Genomic DNA, 17,060 nt, shown 5'->3' with positions numbered 1-17,060 from the left:
TGATTAGTAGTCTTTTTTTTTATTTATCTCTGCTATTTGAGCAGAGTTACGAGTAAAAGTGATGACGCATATACAATAAATGGGTTCAAATTTTAAAAAGTAATGATGTAAATTGTGATGATGATGATATTGAGTAAAAACTAAGTTAAAAAAATACTTAAAAATATTCGTTTAAATTGATGGTATCAGAAGCGTCAACTGCTAAACACAACGTCAAAACATACGTTCTGATGTGACGCGACCACAAAATGGCAACAGCTCTTCTGTTCCCAGCCATAAAATAAAAAAGACCAAAAATTTGGCCAGGCATAATTTAAAAAGTTTTTAATTGTTGCAACCTCGTTGACTTTTACTTTAGCTTCACGTTGACTGAATAAACAAACTCTTAAGTAATAGGCTAAAGTAACCTTAAATCTTTAAGCGTTATTAATATAATTATTACACACGCATACATACATACACGTTAATTGTTATTACATACATTTTAAATGCTTTAAAGTTTTTTGTTGGCATTTTTTGAAATCAGTAATTATCCAATTAAAATAAATTATTATTCTTATTTTATCTGTGCGCCAGAAAAACGCTGTGGACTTATGATTTATTTCCAATAAATATATTGGTATAAAGTAATAAAAAAAATATTGATATATTCTTTATAGTTATAGAGCGTATATTAAGTTACGCTGAAGCCCATCAAGGTCTGTTTGCAATGAATTTGTATTCATATAATATCTGATCAAAAACAACGTAGTATATAAAAAATTAAGTAAAAGATATATTTTTTTATGGTTTACTTTATTAAAATTCGCTTGAAAGCTTTTAAATGATAAAAACGCACGGCCGGGCGCCGCACCGATAATATTATCGGCTGCGTAGTTCGTAAACAAAGTAGTGAGATGCGCTACGCTCAAAGCGCGCTTTAATGAAAACGGTTGGACAGTGCTGTATTATGTGTACGAAAACACCCGTTTATTGACAAACTAAATTTGCAAATTTAAATAAGTTTATACATTTTTTTATCTAGAATTATGTCGACTATACTTTAATTTGTTTTTAAAAATACAACGATTTATCCCGATCTCTCTTACATTTTATGATATTAAATCTATGTTTATTCCGGAAAACTAACATGGGTCACAATAGAATGTAAAATTATAAAGAAACACATGCTATATAAATAGGTCCAAGCCATTCAAGACATTTTTTTAATCTTTTTTAAAAAAAGAATAGTGTGCAATGTGCATACGTTGTTGCAGAGTAAAAGCGCTGGCATGCTTTAAAAGCTTACTCGAAGGAGAAGAAAATTTTAAACAGTACAATACACGACGTAACGTTGCATAATATGGCGCGTGTTCAGCCAAAGTATTCGTTATGGTATTTGCTACACCTAGCCAACCGGGGCATATGTTTCGCGATATGACGCCGAACGTCAGGTGTTCATCCCATGCGATTTAAGCTAGAATCAATTTTATTACAATGAATCTAAGTTACAAAATCAAATGGCATCGTCTGTGCTACATATGTCAGTTTCGTATTAATAAATAGAAAACCCTCCCTCTCCGAACGAGCGCTGCCAACTGTGAAGAGTACTTGAGACTCTGGCTAGAAGATCAGAGCGGCGATATTCGCGGGGCCGGGGGTTAGTTCGCTGCATCCTTTTTGCTCACGGGAGCGCGCGACGCTAGGCGGGCGGGAGGCCCTGGTTCAGCGTCACTCACGTCGACTCGGTCTCCTCGGTCGTGTGTCCGAACCTCTCCTGTCCGTGACGTACGATATCCAAATCCTACCGGTACTAATTTGAGCGTGCCGTTTTCCCGAAGTATCATTTTGAAAATAAATAAACCTCTCATTCATTAAAATAAATTTTCATCGTTTTCATCTCGTTTCCGTTTTTTAACAGTTCATTTCGTAGTTTTAAAATTGATTTTGTTGTGTCTTTAAGATTAAATAAATTGAATAGCTTAACTGTGACTTTCGACTAGACATTTGTGATTGAGAAAAAGAATATTTGGATTATAGGAGAAGTGAAAAGTGTCCCAAGTCAAAGGCGCCAGTTTCAAGTTGCCGATCTCATTTACATCTTTTAAGTAGGTAAGAATTCCTCTTGGTCTGCTTTTTTTAATATCTACCGCTTTAATTTGCGTTTTAAAGATGCAAAGATCCCTGAAGTTTCCAGCAGAAACTTTACTTTGCTCATTATTTGTGTTATTTTTATTTTTATTTATGTGTCGTTTGTTGTTTACGTTTTATCTTCTACTACTAGGATAGTCTATCCTTATTCAATGCAGGCTTGTTTAATTAATAGCTTTAAAATACAAAATTGTATATTTTTATTTGCTTACGAATGTTAAAAATAATTATTAAACAAGGCAAAAAGACGTCATGAAGTTTTTAAAGAACAATAAACATATTATACGTTAGTAATTATTGTTACAAAAAAAATATATAAAAAAAATCTTAATTGTCATATTAATGATAATTTCCAGTAATTTACTTGTCAATAAAGCCAATCCATCGATTAACACTATCGAAGGCGAAGCGCGCCAAAATGACATTGAAATCCTTGATATGACATAAAACCAATTCTCTTAATCGCCCGCTCCACCACAGGCTTGAATGACATGATCGTATCATACATCAAGCATGGAAGCGTATGTTTTCTAAACTGAGGCAAAACTGTATGGTTCCATTTTTAAATATTGTTTCTTTTTTTTAAAATAAATGTTAGATGAAGGTAAGCTAAGTTAGGTGATATTAAGATTTAATATTTTATGTATATATTTAATTTCACCCAACAGTGATAGCAATATCAGCGATAGCTTCTGTTTATTAATAAATGAAAAATACACAAAACGATTTTTTTTTCAAATTCGTATAAATTTTGTTTATTGCTAGTAAGTTGCGATAAACTATTTTTTTTTTGTTGAAATAAATATATTTAAAAATTTTCTCGCTCATCAAAGATTTTCGAATAGAAAAATGAGGTATTGTTTTTCACTATTTTAGTTGTTGTACAAAAAATTTAACTATTTGAAAGCACCAACATTACCACACCGTTTACAAAATTCGCGAAAAGAAAACTTACAGAATACGCTTTCATTGTTTTCATTCCAAATCGAAATAACTTTACTTGCTGACTTTAAAATTTAAAAATATTGATTTAAATTACTTCGTTAACGTTTGCGATATTATTGAAAATACAAATGTAATTAATTATCTAATTATTTATGTCTGATTGTACGATATCTTATCAACCTCTCTCGATTAGAACGTCTAATAGACAAATAAACCCTCAAATCACTGTCTATAAAGATTTGTTATTTTTATTTGGTCTATCTTATAAACAAATAACTAAAAGTTGTAAAAAAATATGGAGAATAGCTCAGTACAATTATAATATTAGAAAAAAAAATTAAGCCCTCAGGAAAAATAAGAGACTACATAAAACGTCGATATTGAAGTCACTCATCAAAGTTTCATTCCAATCGACTGAATGTTTTCGGAACATAGAGGACAAACTTAGGAAGAAAAATCATATTTATTTATTAATACAACATTTATTTCATGAATTTATTATTTAATAAAAGTACCAAGAGCATTAACTGTTTCGTTACAAACTTTTTCTGAAAATACACTTAGTGCGTTGAAAACTTTCTCCCTTACGGTCTTTATGGGTTAAATTATATACGCTCAGGGGCGCAAAAATGGAGACAAATTTTCCTATTGGGACTCTGGGAGCATTGTTGTCGACCTAGAAGCCCTGCTACTGTAGATACTACTTTATCTCATTCATATTTTATACACCATGACGTGCTGAAATTATGTTTTATTCAATTCCAGCAGGGACTCTGATTTTATGCATCTTTGACAGTTTTGTTTAGAGGATTATCGTTCAAAAGATTAAATATGCTTGTGATTGTCAATGTTCAAGTTTATTTATTTGTTATTGATTACTTAGATTTTACATAAGAATCATACATACACATAGTTGTTTAATCATATAATATTTTCGATCATTATATTATTAGTTCAAATCGTTAACAAGTAAATATTGTATTCAATGAATTAATAAACTGTATAAAGCAATAATAAAAAATGTAGTGTTTAAAATATTCATGTCGTTTTGTACGTGTTCACAACCAATGGACAAATACTTATATAAATTTGCAAACGCTTCGCTGTTTAAAGCTGTTTATTAATATATATCTTATAAATAGAATCGTACGCGTGTTCCGAAATACTTGCAACAGACTGCTACTTCACGCGTTGGTATAATTTATTATCACTAAATATGCTTTTAAATTCAATGAATTATTTAAAACCTTCTTAATATGTATAATATAATTAATAAATTACTTAAATTACTTGACGAGATAAAAATGTTTATATTATTTTAATAATTAACACACTTTAAATTATCATTACGATATATATATAACATGGGGTGGCATAATAATTATTATTAAAGCGAATTTAAGTAAACTAAATAATTATTTTTTTATTTTTTATTTAGTAAAAAGGATTAGATTAATTAATGGTAGAATCAGTCTAGTGTATGTTGAGTATGGAGTATTTAAATAATATATTATTTTAATGTGTTTGTTTCGATTTGAGGTTAACTTAAGCTATTATCTGCGCCTGTTGTTGGTTTTAAGTAAAATTTGAAATTAAGATAATTGACGTTTGTTAAATTGTATCGTAATTGTATCTTTACTCTTGATAAATTAAGTAAATATCTTTAATAGCTACTCCTTTAATAAGGATAAGAAGTATGCAGCCAATATACTGTAATATATAATACTCTATAATCTATGATACGTATGAGGTAACTGACAAAAAAATAAAAACGGAGTTTTTTTTTATATTTATATCATTTTCACACATCCATTTTTTTTTTCTTAATATACTTCGAGTAAAACTACCTTATTATATTCAATTGCACTAAAGGAAATGAAAAACACATCTCTTACAGAATCCTAAATAACACAGAACGAAATCCGTTAGTGACATGCTATCATACAGTAAGGATTTTATTACGTATAGAGAGACGTAGTATGTTACCTTATAAAGCAAACATCTAATTCCGAGTAACAGGCGCGACGAGTCCGACAGTACGGTGAAATCCGGTACCTACTGTGAATTGAAAGCCGCAACGCGACTTAATACCTCAGTTTTTATACAACAAGACGCATAGTATGGTTGGCATATTACTCTTGAGTACAATTTTCATTTAGTTTGAAAATGAAGTAAGTCAATTCATATTGGCTACAAAGGTGGCCGCTCTTTGTATTAAGCATAAATTACGATGGAAACATAGTTATGCTGCTTTAGTAATAATAATTATACTGAGATATTCATAATTCATTCAGATATAAAATAACTGTTTGAGAATTGTGAGTGGTAGCCGAGACTAAATTCTGTCATCAGATTTGAATAAAATTGCTATTATTAGAATTATGACGTCATTTATATTAAATTATTGTCTGTTATGATCTTCACTTAAAAGATATACCAAATATATTTTCTTATCTTTTGTAATAAACAAGGGCTGTCTGTTATTTATAATGGACTAAATTTTTCTTAATATTTCGCATCGAAAATTTCGAACTCCTGCTGTTATGGAAATGTGTTTTGATCATCTTTAGATTATTCTGTTTATTATCAAAGTCCAAACAAAATACATCTGAAGAGAGTCTATTGAACTTCTGTACACGAGAAATTTTTCATATCGTTCTCGCTTTGTAAAACCACTCTTCCATAAAGTCAAAGTTTTCATCTCATCAAGTTTGAAGTATGTTATAAAAATGCTTTTATTGCTTTCCGAGCATAAATTTTCAAATGCCATGAATTTTATATCGATCGCGATACTGTTCAGGGAACTTGAGAATCTTGAGGGTCAAGCGGCATTAATACGGGTTTTGTGAGAGCCTTTATTTGTAGGATCCGACGTAATTAGTGGCTTGTGAGGTTCTGAAAACGTTTAGGCATTAACATATTCGCTGACCTTATTAAATATATTTGATTAATCGTTAATACGAATCAAGGTATCATATATTGATATGAAAGTGTTTAATGATTTATGAATATCAAGGGTTGCCTAACATTTTATTGTTTTTAATATATATATATTTGTGTTCGTTGCTCGCTCGTTTTTTATTAATATTATTTTTAATTAAGGAATTTATTTTTTACTTTTTATGTTTTATTAATAAAATATACACTATTAATAGATCCCATGAGACATTGGTGCCTTGTCTATATATGTTAATAAATATTCAGATGAATATCCTTAGACACATAGCTTACCCGTATATTGGAGTCAAATATTATTAACAAAGGAACATAGTAATAAAGAAACTAGCTATTAAATACATGGTTGGAATATATTGTTAAAGTTAAAGGAAACAGCACCAAAGTTTTAACAAAAATTATAAAAAATCATTACAATCCTTTTTTTTTCGAATAATTCTGTCGCCCCTACAAATAAAATACCAAACTAAATAATCTATTAAAGCTAATATAAACTAAAGCTCATCGAATTGGGTTTGAAAGTGTTAAACATATCCAAAATAATTAATGAATTGTGTAAAATAAAAATATAAAATAAGTTATATATTTTTTCTACCAGTACTCGAATAACTGTAAGGGCAGCTTAAGGAAGACGATAGTGTGAATGACCTAGCAAATAACTAGTAAGCCCTAGACAGGTTTACGGAGACAGGCTATAGTTGATTCCGTTATAAAACTGGAACAGTAAATTCATGTGATTGATAAAGAAGTCGTATTAAACGCATTGATTTATGTTAATTAAAGAGGTTTTATATGCCATATGATTTTAAGTTAGTACTGTAATACGAAGAAATTTTATATAAATAATATACGAAAAGATGAGATCACCAGAAAAAAAAAAGTTCAATATTTAACTACTGTTGTTTTAGTATAAAATTTCATGAACTACAATGATCAAGACGTATAAAAAACATGAATATATTTAAATTCAAAGCACTTTGGCTTCGTGTGCTATTACGATACATATAACGCTATACTTATGGTTACGCTATACTTTGTACATTTACCTAGTACATATTTTGTAACTCGAATTAATATACTGTGTAATATTGAGAACAAATCGAGAGATCGTATTGCGCACCAATACATTTTTCACATTAAAATATTTAATTTTAATTAAGTGCAAATGATTTGATTAATGGTTTTATTATTAGTTAAAAGTAACGAATTTTACAGGAGTGCGTCTGTTATTGAAGATGTTTTGTCCCACTGACCGGATTCGACCACTGCGTCCATAATTTAAGTAAATAGTCTCCCCATTTATCTAAGAAGGATAAATGTTAGTACACAATACTGAGCGCAATTTTTGTGTGTACACACACAAAAAAAAACCCGAGTCACAAATTAAGCTTCCGGTACGGCAGTCTGATAAGGCTGAGACGGATCAGGTGCAAGACCAAAGGCTTAAAATTAACAGCCTGTAAATTTCCCACTGTTGGGCTAAGACCTCCTGTCCCTTTGAAGAGAAGGTTTTGAGCATATTCCACCACGCTGCTCCAATGCGGTTTAGTGGATACACATGTGGCAGAATTTCGTTGAAATTAGACACATGCTGGTTTCCTCCCGATGCTTTCCTTCACCGCTGAGCACGAGATGAATTATAAACACGAATTAAGCACATGAAAATTCAGTGGTGCTTGCCTGGGTTTGAGCCCACAATCATCAGTTAAGATGCACGTGTTCTCGGCTCAGCTCCAAAGGCTTACGTGCTCAATACTAATAATGTCTTATATTAATAATAAAACACTCCCATAAATATTTGTAATGTTGTATGATATTATCTTCTTGTTATTATTTAATATTCCGTATTTAAAATAATTGACTTGTCTTCCTTACTAATATTACAATTGCGAATGTTTAGATGAATAGATGTTTGTTACTCAATCACGTCAAAACTTCTGGATCTTAATGGGCTCAAAGATAGATTATCGTCTGGCATAGAATATAGGGATTTCACCCCGAACACCTGTATCCTTCCCCCTAACACGTGTGTGAAGTCGCGAGCAAAAACTAGTATGTTCATACAACAACAACGGTGAGTGTATAATATGAATCATTCTAAACAATACCTATATTTTTCACGTTTCTAGTTTATTGTATTGTTTGAGATATATAATACTTTTATTTTTACATATACATTATCACAACGTATAAATTATTCGTCCTAAGTCTACACGGTCTTACAATCCACTCTTTTCTAAAGAGGGAAGGTTTTGTATCTTAATCCAGCATTCTGTTTCATTGAGTGCAAGTTTACGAGTAAGTAGTCGTTTAAGAATTTCACGGCGTTTTCCTTCACCGCAAATGAATTGTAAACACATTAAGTTGCTGAGTCTGAGATACCTGGATTTGAAGTCGCACTCGATGTTTACAGCAATGTTTTCTATTCCGTAATCCACATCGGGTCTACTTAAGCTATTTGTATTAGAGTCCCTACTAATTACAGTTCACAGGAAATCGGACACGTATCACCCAAAAAAAATATTAATTTATATTTAAATCCTAGTTATTCCTAGTTATAGTTATTCCATATCAGCATCTCATTAGATTTAAATAAAAATAAATAAAAAAATATATTTAAATTGGTTTAAAGAATATTTTATGGTAAAGCTAATCCAATACCAGCTGGTAAAGTACTAGATACTTTTCAGACAACTAAAGTCGGACGTCATCTCACAAGTAATATTATTTCTAACCATATCGTCGTACACTCAAATGATGTCCTTTACGTCTGTTGTGTGTGTTAATTCATTCATTCATTCAAACCGGAACACAATTATACTAAATATTAGTGCTTGGTGTGATGAGTGCGTGGAACCCAGACAAGCTTGCACAAAGCTATACGAAAAGAAAAAAAAAAGAGATCATGACTCTCAACTTCGTCATGAAATACTATAAACTAATATATCTATCTTTTTCTAACATAAGATTAAATTAACAGTTGATATTGTTCTAACAATACCACATTCTGACAACACGGAGCCATATTTGAATGAAGCTTGTTAAAACTTTATCATAACAGCATATAAAAGTTAAACAAAACAAAACTCCAGGACAAAGGTTATTGTTAAGAAGAAGCATAATATAAAATAAATTGGGTAAAAGTTTGAAAAGTAATGCAAGTGGTGACCTCATTAGTTCCAGGTGATAGAACTTATAATATTTTACCTTTGTCGTTTGTGTGAACGCTGCAAAAGAAAGCAAAAACTGGGATTAATAGTTTCATATCCAATATATTTGCACGTATTATACGTGTCATATGTGTTTACTGATAGAAAGAATAATAATTTATTATTAAAATAACAAAAGTGATATCTTCAAAAATGTTAATCTAGTTACTTTAATTTAAATTACTAAGTAATTATTAAGTGTACTGTACATACCTAGACTATCTCTAGACTACATTCTCTGTTTCATTTTATATTATATCATTTATTTATTAAACTATTTGCTTTTACGCTAACTGTTTTGTCTTGGTATGTAATTAATTGGCGCCTTGACAAAAAACTGACTTGTGAAAAAGAGACAAATATATTTAAAAAAACTCACCTGTCAAATACAAAATAATATATGATACATAAGTAGCTAATCGCTTTTTTATACTATAAGCATCAAACTAATATAAACCAGCTAAAAAATAGTACAGATTGACCATTTATATTATATAAATATAGATATATAGTAGGTATTTTCATGTTAGGTAATAACAAATAAACAACTCTGTAAATATTAAAATAGTGCAAAGTAGTTTTGTTTGAAACAAGTACGATTCTTGATAAGATTTGTTTTGAAAATACCTGCGCTAAAAGGATTTTTCTGATGAAAACGTGATTGAAAATAACCATGTTTCCGCATGGGCAAGGCGAATATTGCATTTTCACTCGGATGATGTGTCGACTGCATTTTAAATAACTTAGCGGGTTCAGACCGACGGACGCTCTGTATTGATTTGGGCTATTATCAGAAACTGCAGGCAAGCTATATTGGCATCGCTTTTAATTTTAATTAAAATGATTTGATTCCCGTCAAATTCAATATACTTTAATGAATTTAAAATTTCATAAAGTAAGAATTTCTTTATCAAACAAATTGAAAAAAATATCTATTTATGTTTTAATATAAGTAGTTAATAATGTTTTATTTTTTCGAAAATCTAATTATACAACAGGCATAAAAGGAAAATGATAGAGTAGATAAAAGAGGAACAAAAACTAGTTTTTTTTATTCATCCAGATTCTTTTCCTCAATTTTTTTACCAGGAGTCCCAATTTCATTGAGTATTTTTGCCGGTTGTCAATCTGCTACGCGTGAACGACTCGCTCCTACGTACGCGCCCCGACTTTGCGCTTCACTGCCGTGCCTGGATCGAATTTGCCTCAAAACGTATACGTTATTATCCCGAATATAAAATGTTAGGGATGTTATTATTTTATGAAAATACTATTATTACAATCGCAATGTTTTTTTTTTGTTAAATTAATATAGAATTTATACTTTTAAGGTTATATACATAGTTGACAATTCAATATCGTATATTTGTAACGATTTATAATTCGTGATCATTCTTTTTTTTATATTTCCCGATATTTATTTAAAATGTTGTTTTAAGCAATTTTTTTTGTTATTTTTGTATTATCAGATGTTGTTTATTTTATCAGATTGTTTTTTTTTAAATACACATCTTAATTCCAGTTAAATTATTTATATTAGGTAAACTGTATTTTTTGCAACGCGAATACATTTATAATATTTTGAAGTTGAAAGGTCGAATTCGGTGAAGTTTTTCCGATCCGAAGCAATTTAATCTCTTCATAGAATTCATCATAACTTTACATTTTAATAAAAATACAAATCCACTTTTAGTTTAATTTTGTAAAATCTTATTTAAATATATTTTTATCTGGAAAATTGCTTAAAATAAAGTCGTCTTGTATAAAAGCAAATATATATTTTATTTTAAGTATCATAATATAACTTTATTCCAAATTATTATTTAACGTTAATAAGAAGCATAATTTGTAGCTAAACTCGCGGCGTCGCCCGCATGAAATTCAGTTTGTGACAAATATCCTTCAATAACATACATATAGGTAACCATTCATCTACAACTTTACCCCTTGATGGGTAAAATAAATTTCCTATGTCTATCCTTGAGGTTCAAGATTACTTCGTACCAAATTTCATCACCATTAGCTTAGTGGTTTAGCCTTGAAAGCATAACAGTCAGACAGACAGAGTTAATTTCGTATTTATTTATTATAATGAATGTTTGTCCTCTAGGTTTTTCTAAGCCATTCATCCTATTGGGATGAAACTTTGGTGAGTTTTTTTATACGCCCGTGGAGGTTCCTACCCCAAAAAAAGCAAGACTTTTTTCTTTGTATTTACCTATTACCCCAATTCTACCTGTGCAAATCTGAGATGTGTAGTTAATTTTATAATACTTTTTAGTACTTTTGTCCGAAAGTGAATAAAGCTGTTAAAAATGGAATTTTACTGTTTTTAGTTTTGAACCCGAAAGTCAGTTTAGTATAAAAGTTTACAAAATACTCGAGTGTTCGGGTTATAAAATCTAACAAACTACAGCTTTTATTGAGTAATGCCAGTGATTTCGGTCGTATTCAATGTTTCATTTTTGTTGTGAAAAAAAAAACCTTTTGTATGTATGTTATCTGTTAATTGCTTAGGAATAACGCTAGCTACAATTTTAAATTAAAACAATTGCTGTTATTATATAATAAACTTGTTTCAATACTTTTTTAGATAATCGCTTCGAAAATAAGCCATTATTTCTCGTAAAAAATGGTTATTGTGGGCTATCCCTAAGAGATAGACATCATATACTATCGGGGAGTTTTTTGAAGACCTTTTGAAAGTGTATATTATTTTGATCTATCTCGTAGAGTTCAGTCTAAAATTAGCAGTGTTACTCTACAATATTGTGCATGTATTATACATATAAATCTTCCTCTTGAATCAGTCTATCGATTTTAAAAAACGCATCAAAACGGATCAAAATCCGTTGAGTAATTTTAAAGATCTAAGCATAAGCAGGGCCAGACAGCGGAAAGCGACTTAGTTTTATACTACGTATTGTAATGAAATGTAAAAATGATTGTTGATTTGGTAGTAAAAACTACACGGGGAGCCGGAAGCTGACATAGGATACTTGTTACAGTAAAAAAATATTCGGGGTGAAGTGGGTATAAGTGACATTGAAATACTAGTATCCGTGTATATATTTACATATATAAGTATTTAACCGTTTGTAGATATTTGTTAGTTTTGAGTGCACTTCTTACCCAGAATACGTACACATTTTAATTTATTTCTGGGATTGCCTGAAAGAGGTGATTAATTAGCATTAATACCGCCCATTCTACAGCACAACTATTTATTAGTTCCAAACAATTTCATGTATTGTAGATTTGTTACGTATATATAAAGTTAAAATAATGACTTATCGCATTACTAAGTACTGGTACATCAATCAAACTGGTCTACAAATCAAACTGCAATAAAATAATTATATATGTCACACAAACATCGATTATTCCTGTAATAAGACTTAGGTCTAAAGAAAACAGTCCGTATATGGTATATTTAGGAGGACGCGTCTCGAGGTAGTTCAGTGCAGTAAGAATCTCCGCATGTAAATCTTCATCTGTAAAAATATAAATTAAATTTGATATTTCCTTGGTGGTTGGGCTTTTTCTGGTTGGATGCGACCCACTTCCGCCAAGCAGCAGAACTTGGTATTGTTGTGTTCCGGTTTACGGTGTCAGTGAGTCAGTGGAACTACAGGCAAAGGGACATAACCTAGGTACCAAGGTTGGTGGCGAAACGGAGATGTAAGGAATGATTAATATTTCTTACGGCACCTATGTGTATTCGCGGTGGTGAGCACTTACCATCTTTGTGAGATTTAATAAAAACATAAATAATAGTAATACCTAACCGTATGCTCGATAGGCAAATTTATGGAATAGTGTGGTGGATTGTAATGTTAGTAATGTTAGTAATTCTATCACAAGAAATCAATAGTTTGTATTGCTTGGTTCCGGTTAATTCATTTTAAATGGTGATCAGTCATTGTAATTAGTAAAGTTAAATAAAAACTTTAGGGGTCTGTATCACATTTGACACTTGTAAACAGCAGAACCATCGGTTATATCTGTGATATTCAATGTTTTTTTCACAATATCATCTCGGTAACGGCTCCAAGCCGTAATATAAAGATAATACATTTATAACTGTTGTGATATATTATATCATTCTGTAAATTACTTAATAGTTTTAGAAGACGACAATATTATATTTTCTTTCCATTATCGAATTGATCTTATTGTATAAATATTTTACTTATGTTAACTTTATTGTAAAATACCAAAAGTGGGTAAAAATATTAATTATAGTAATTACAAGTTGTTATATTGATACAAAAGGCTAAGTGAAAACTATTTAATCATTTCGTAGAGATCGTTAATCTGTTCTATAGCACCGAGTGACGTATAATATTTGAAGTTTATTAGGATCTTATAAACTCATTATTATTATAAAGAGACATAATATGCCGCACTTGAATAATAGTTGGTCACACATTCAAAGATCACTTTATGCAATCTGTCACTCGTTGTATAGTTACTAATAAAAAACAACTTACTGTCACAAAGGACCAATTGATACGCCAAAATTTCTTTGATCCTTTCGTATTCGTTTAAAACTAATTCCGCAAATACCGCTGTGTAAGACATCAGGGTGCATCCCGTTACAGCTTCGATAAAAAGAGTCACTTGTATTTTTTGATATCCCTAAAATATTGTTTTATTACAAAAACACAATTCAAATAAAACATTAAATCTTTTAGTTATATAAGCAAAAAAAAAATTCTTACAGTATCTAAAATATGTTTTATGTTTAAATAAAGAAAGATAATAATTTTGACAACATTGACAATTGAACTGACGAAAATCTGAAAATTGAGAAATTATATTTTATTTCTTATAACTAGTATTACATTAATACATATATTATTATCTAAAAAAAATTAAACAATAAAAAATAATTAATTATAACTTCAAAAACTTTATAAACAGATTATATAATACCATTAATTGTATACCGCATTTTCGTCGTAAAACACAGTCCAGTATAAATTTGTAATTGTGAATAATTTTCTTTAGGCTATATATTTTTTTGTCAAATGATGCGTTTTTAGCTTCAGTATTATCGTATAATTTAACCCTTAAGTGTTTTAAACGAGCCCAGTAAAAATTAAAAATTAAATTACTCGTTGTGTAGAACAAGTAATTTGTTATCATAATCATACACAAAACCGAGCCTTCCAACGAGAACAATTCAAACGTTTCCGAATAGTAAAAAGAGAAACATCTCAAAGTAATAATTAACAAATAACCAATCAAATTTGCCTTCATATCTAAATGTTTCATATCAAACTTTCATAAATTGTCAAATATCATTAAATCAGAATAAAAATTCGAACAATATTCTGACCTTGAAAATAACATAAATAAAATATTAAACACTAATTTTGGCGTGGAAATAGTTGTTAATATTGTCATTCGGAACTCCATATGAAAATAAACGATATAAATTAAAAATCCACAATATAAGATACAGTAAAGTCGTGAAATATAACGAAAAATTATCGAACTATAAATATCGCTATAAAAGCCGAATATCAATTTTAACTTTAAGAAATTTCTGTACGTTAATTTTTTTTTCAAATTCATTGATATCCCGTTTGAATATGTTGGATTGATCTCACTGCGATACGTAAACGACATGTATTGTAGAAACCGTATAGCGTTATACTAAATATATAGTTACTTAGGAAATTAAAACGTTACAATCGGCTTACAGTCAGTCATGTTGACATTTAATCATATTGCGGCCCCAGTACCATTAGAATAATAGAATAGCAAAAATATTTGATATTATCACTACTTTATCTTTTTATTGAGCCGAGATCGCCCAGTGGTCAGAACGCCCGATGATTTCGGGTTCAAACCCAGGCAAGCACCACTGAATTTCATGTGCTCAATTTGTATTTATAATTCATCCCGTGCTCAGCTGTGAAGGAAAACATCGTGAGAAAACCTCCATGTGTCTGTACACATGTGGCAACGAAATTTTGCCACATGTGTATTTTACCAACCCGCATTGGAGTAGCGTGGTGGAATTTGCTCCAAACCTTCTTTTTAAAGGGAGAGGAGGCCTTAGCCCAGCAGTGGGAAATTTACAGGCTGCTAATGTAACAAATGTAATGTTTTCTTTTTATAGAATACACATGTTCTCTCTTTTGTTTACATCCATTGAATAATATACATATTTAAACTGAACTTTCGCCGATCGTTTGTTGATGTAGATTTTTCCGCCACGGTTCACGGCACAGTATGCGACGGACTGACACTGGTTCCCTAGTGAATGGCGGTTTTATCGTGGGATGCTAAATGCTTTGTCACATGAGCTCCGTCGTGTCTAGAAATATTTTTTTGCCACGGCCACAGCGGACACTAATGAATCGTAAATATTATTTCTTTATATCTTTTTGTCTTGAATATTTTTGGATCTTGAAATGATAGTGCAATTATAGCCTAAAAGATCGCATTATTGTTACTGGTGACAGAAGGGCTTAATTTCTCATCGATAGAATCTGAACGTTAATTTAAATCTTCTATCGTTCATTCTTATGAAAATAAAAAAATTTAAAGTAAATTAAAATAAACTAACCATGAAGAATGGGAAAGTTATAGTACATATGATATTACCATACAATTTATCGGGGTTGTATTGTAGTTAACGGCATCCAGTATGTTTTTGTAGACATAAGTAATTTTATGTATTATATGTACTTTTTCGAGCATTTGTTGATTTAAGCATTTCGATTGCAACAGCTTCCGTAGGAAGTTCAATCTCGTCCAAAATATGGTGAATATTAAAAAGTTTGTAAGGTAGCTTAGTAGATTGGTCATATATAGTAACATTATTACAATTAAGCCACGTGAAAATGTATGTTCGGTGTCTTGTAACCTCGATATAATTTTAATGAGCATGTTTATTATGAATGTTGTAAAGAAAGTGAAAACGCAAATCAATATTAATGACTTCGAACGAAATTTGATAATTTTACTTAAAACAAGTATGTCCGAATAGAAGTTTAAAAAGGTCTTATCTTGAAAATATAATGAAAAAGTTATATTGCATATAAACTTCATTAAACTCGGTATCATAAATAATACGTTTTCAAATTTGTCAATCTCCAGTAGCGCTATTAGAATATAAACACAATAAACAATACAGTAGAATTTTGATAAAATGCGCAAATATTTTGATGAACTAAAGTCAACATATAAGCCGAAGATAATTTTTAACGTGTAAAGATCTTTTAACGATCTTTTCTTCCAAAACATATTTATTTTGACCCACACTTCTATCGCATACTAGATACAAAGTTGCCATTGCGTTGACAGTAATTTACTTATTCATATGATTTTAGTTTGATTAAAAACTAAAATAATATTGGTAATGTGTTTTGATACAGGATAAAGTATCTATCTACCTCATCTTTTATTGCTTTTATCATTAAATATATGAAATATTTCATGTTCAATTTATTATACCTTTTATAATACCATTACCTTTATAGGTAAAATCTAGAAAAAATATATTTAACCAAAATAAAGGAATCAGCGGCATGTTCTAAGTAAATTGTTTGAGTGATATGGTTCCATCTTCAGCGTCACGCGGGCACGTGCATTGTGTGTGACGCACAGGCATTGAAATAGTTATAACCCTCCAAAGTCTTGTCGTTCATCGTGATTATAAATTCTTACCGAGTAGGTCCACCGCTCGTTACCGCTAGCCGTTGGTGCAGCAAAATGATCCGACCTACGCCCAGGTGGCTAGCCCGGCTTAAGTGCCGAAACCCACTCCTTCGCTCGAGCTAGGATAGCTCCAGCCGTACAGCA

The 17,060-nt window shown here is 30.5% G+C and overlaps 1 protein-coding gene across 8 annotated transcripts in view; it reads left to right on the top strand.

Moving 5' to 3' along the window:
- The first annotated feature begins 1,625 nt into the window (after positions 1–1,625).
- Positions 1,626–17,060, top strand: part of LOC125065490 (poly(rC)-binding protein 3) — a 191,582-nt gene continuing 176,147 nt past the window's right edge. For 3 of the 8 annotated variants that reach the window (XM_047673119.1, XM_047673126.1, XM_047673124.1), the window contains exon 1: positions 1,626–2,091. The gene's annotated coding sequence lies outside the window, so the exon portion shown is untranslated. The remainder of the gene's footprint in view (positions 2,092–17,060) is intronic. The other 5 variants (XM_047673129.1, XM_047673127.1, XM_047673121.1 and 2 more) reach the window with 4 other exon arrangements.

This window comes from Vanessa atalanta, chromosome 7, assembly GCF_905147765.1.
Source record: "Vanessa atalanta chromosome 7, ilVanAtal1.2, whole genome shotgun sequence".
In the NCBI taxonomy this organism is placed as follows: Eukaryota; Metazoa; Arthropoda; class Insecta; order Lepidoptera; family Nymphalidae; genus Vanessa; species Vanessa atalanta.
Note: the sequence above shows the minus strand (reverse complement) of the source record. Positions and strands in the feature narration are given on the sequence as shown.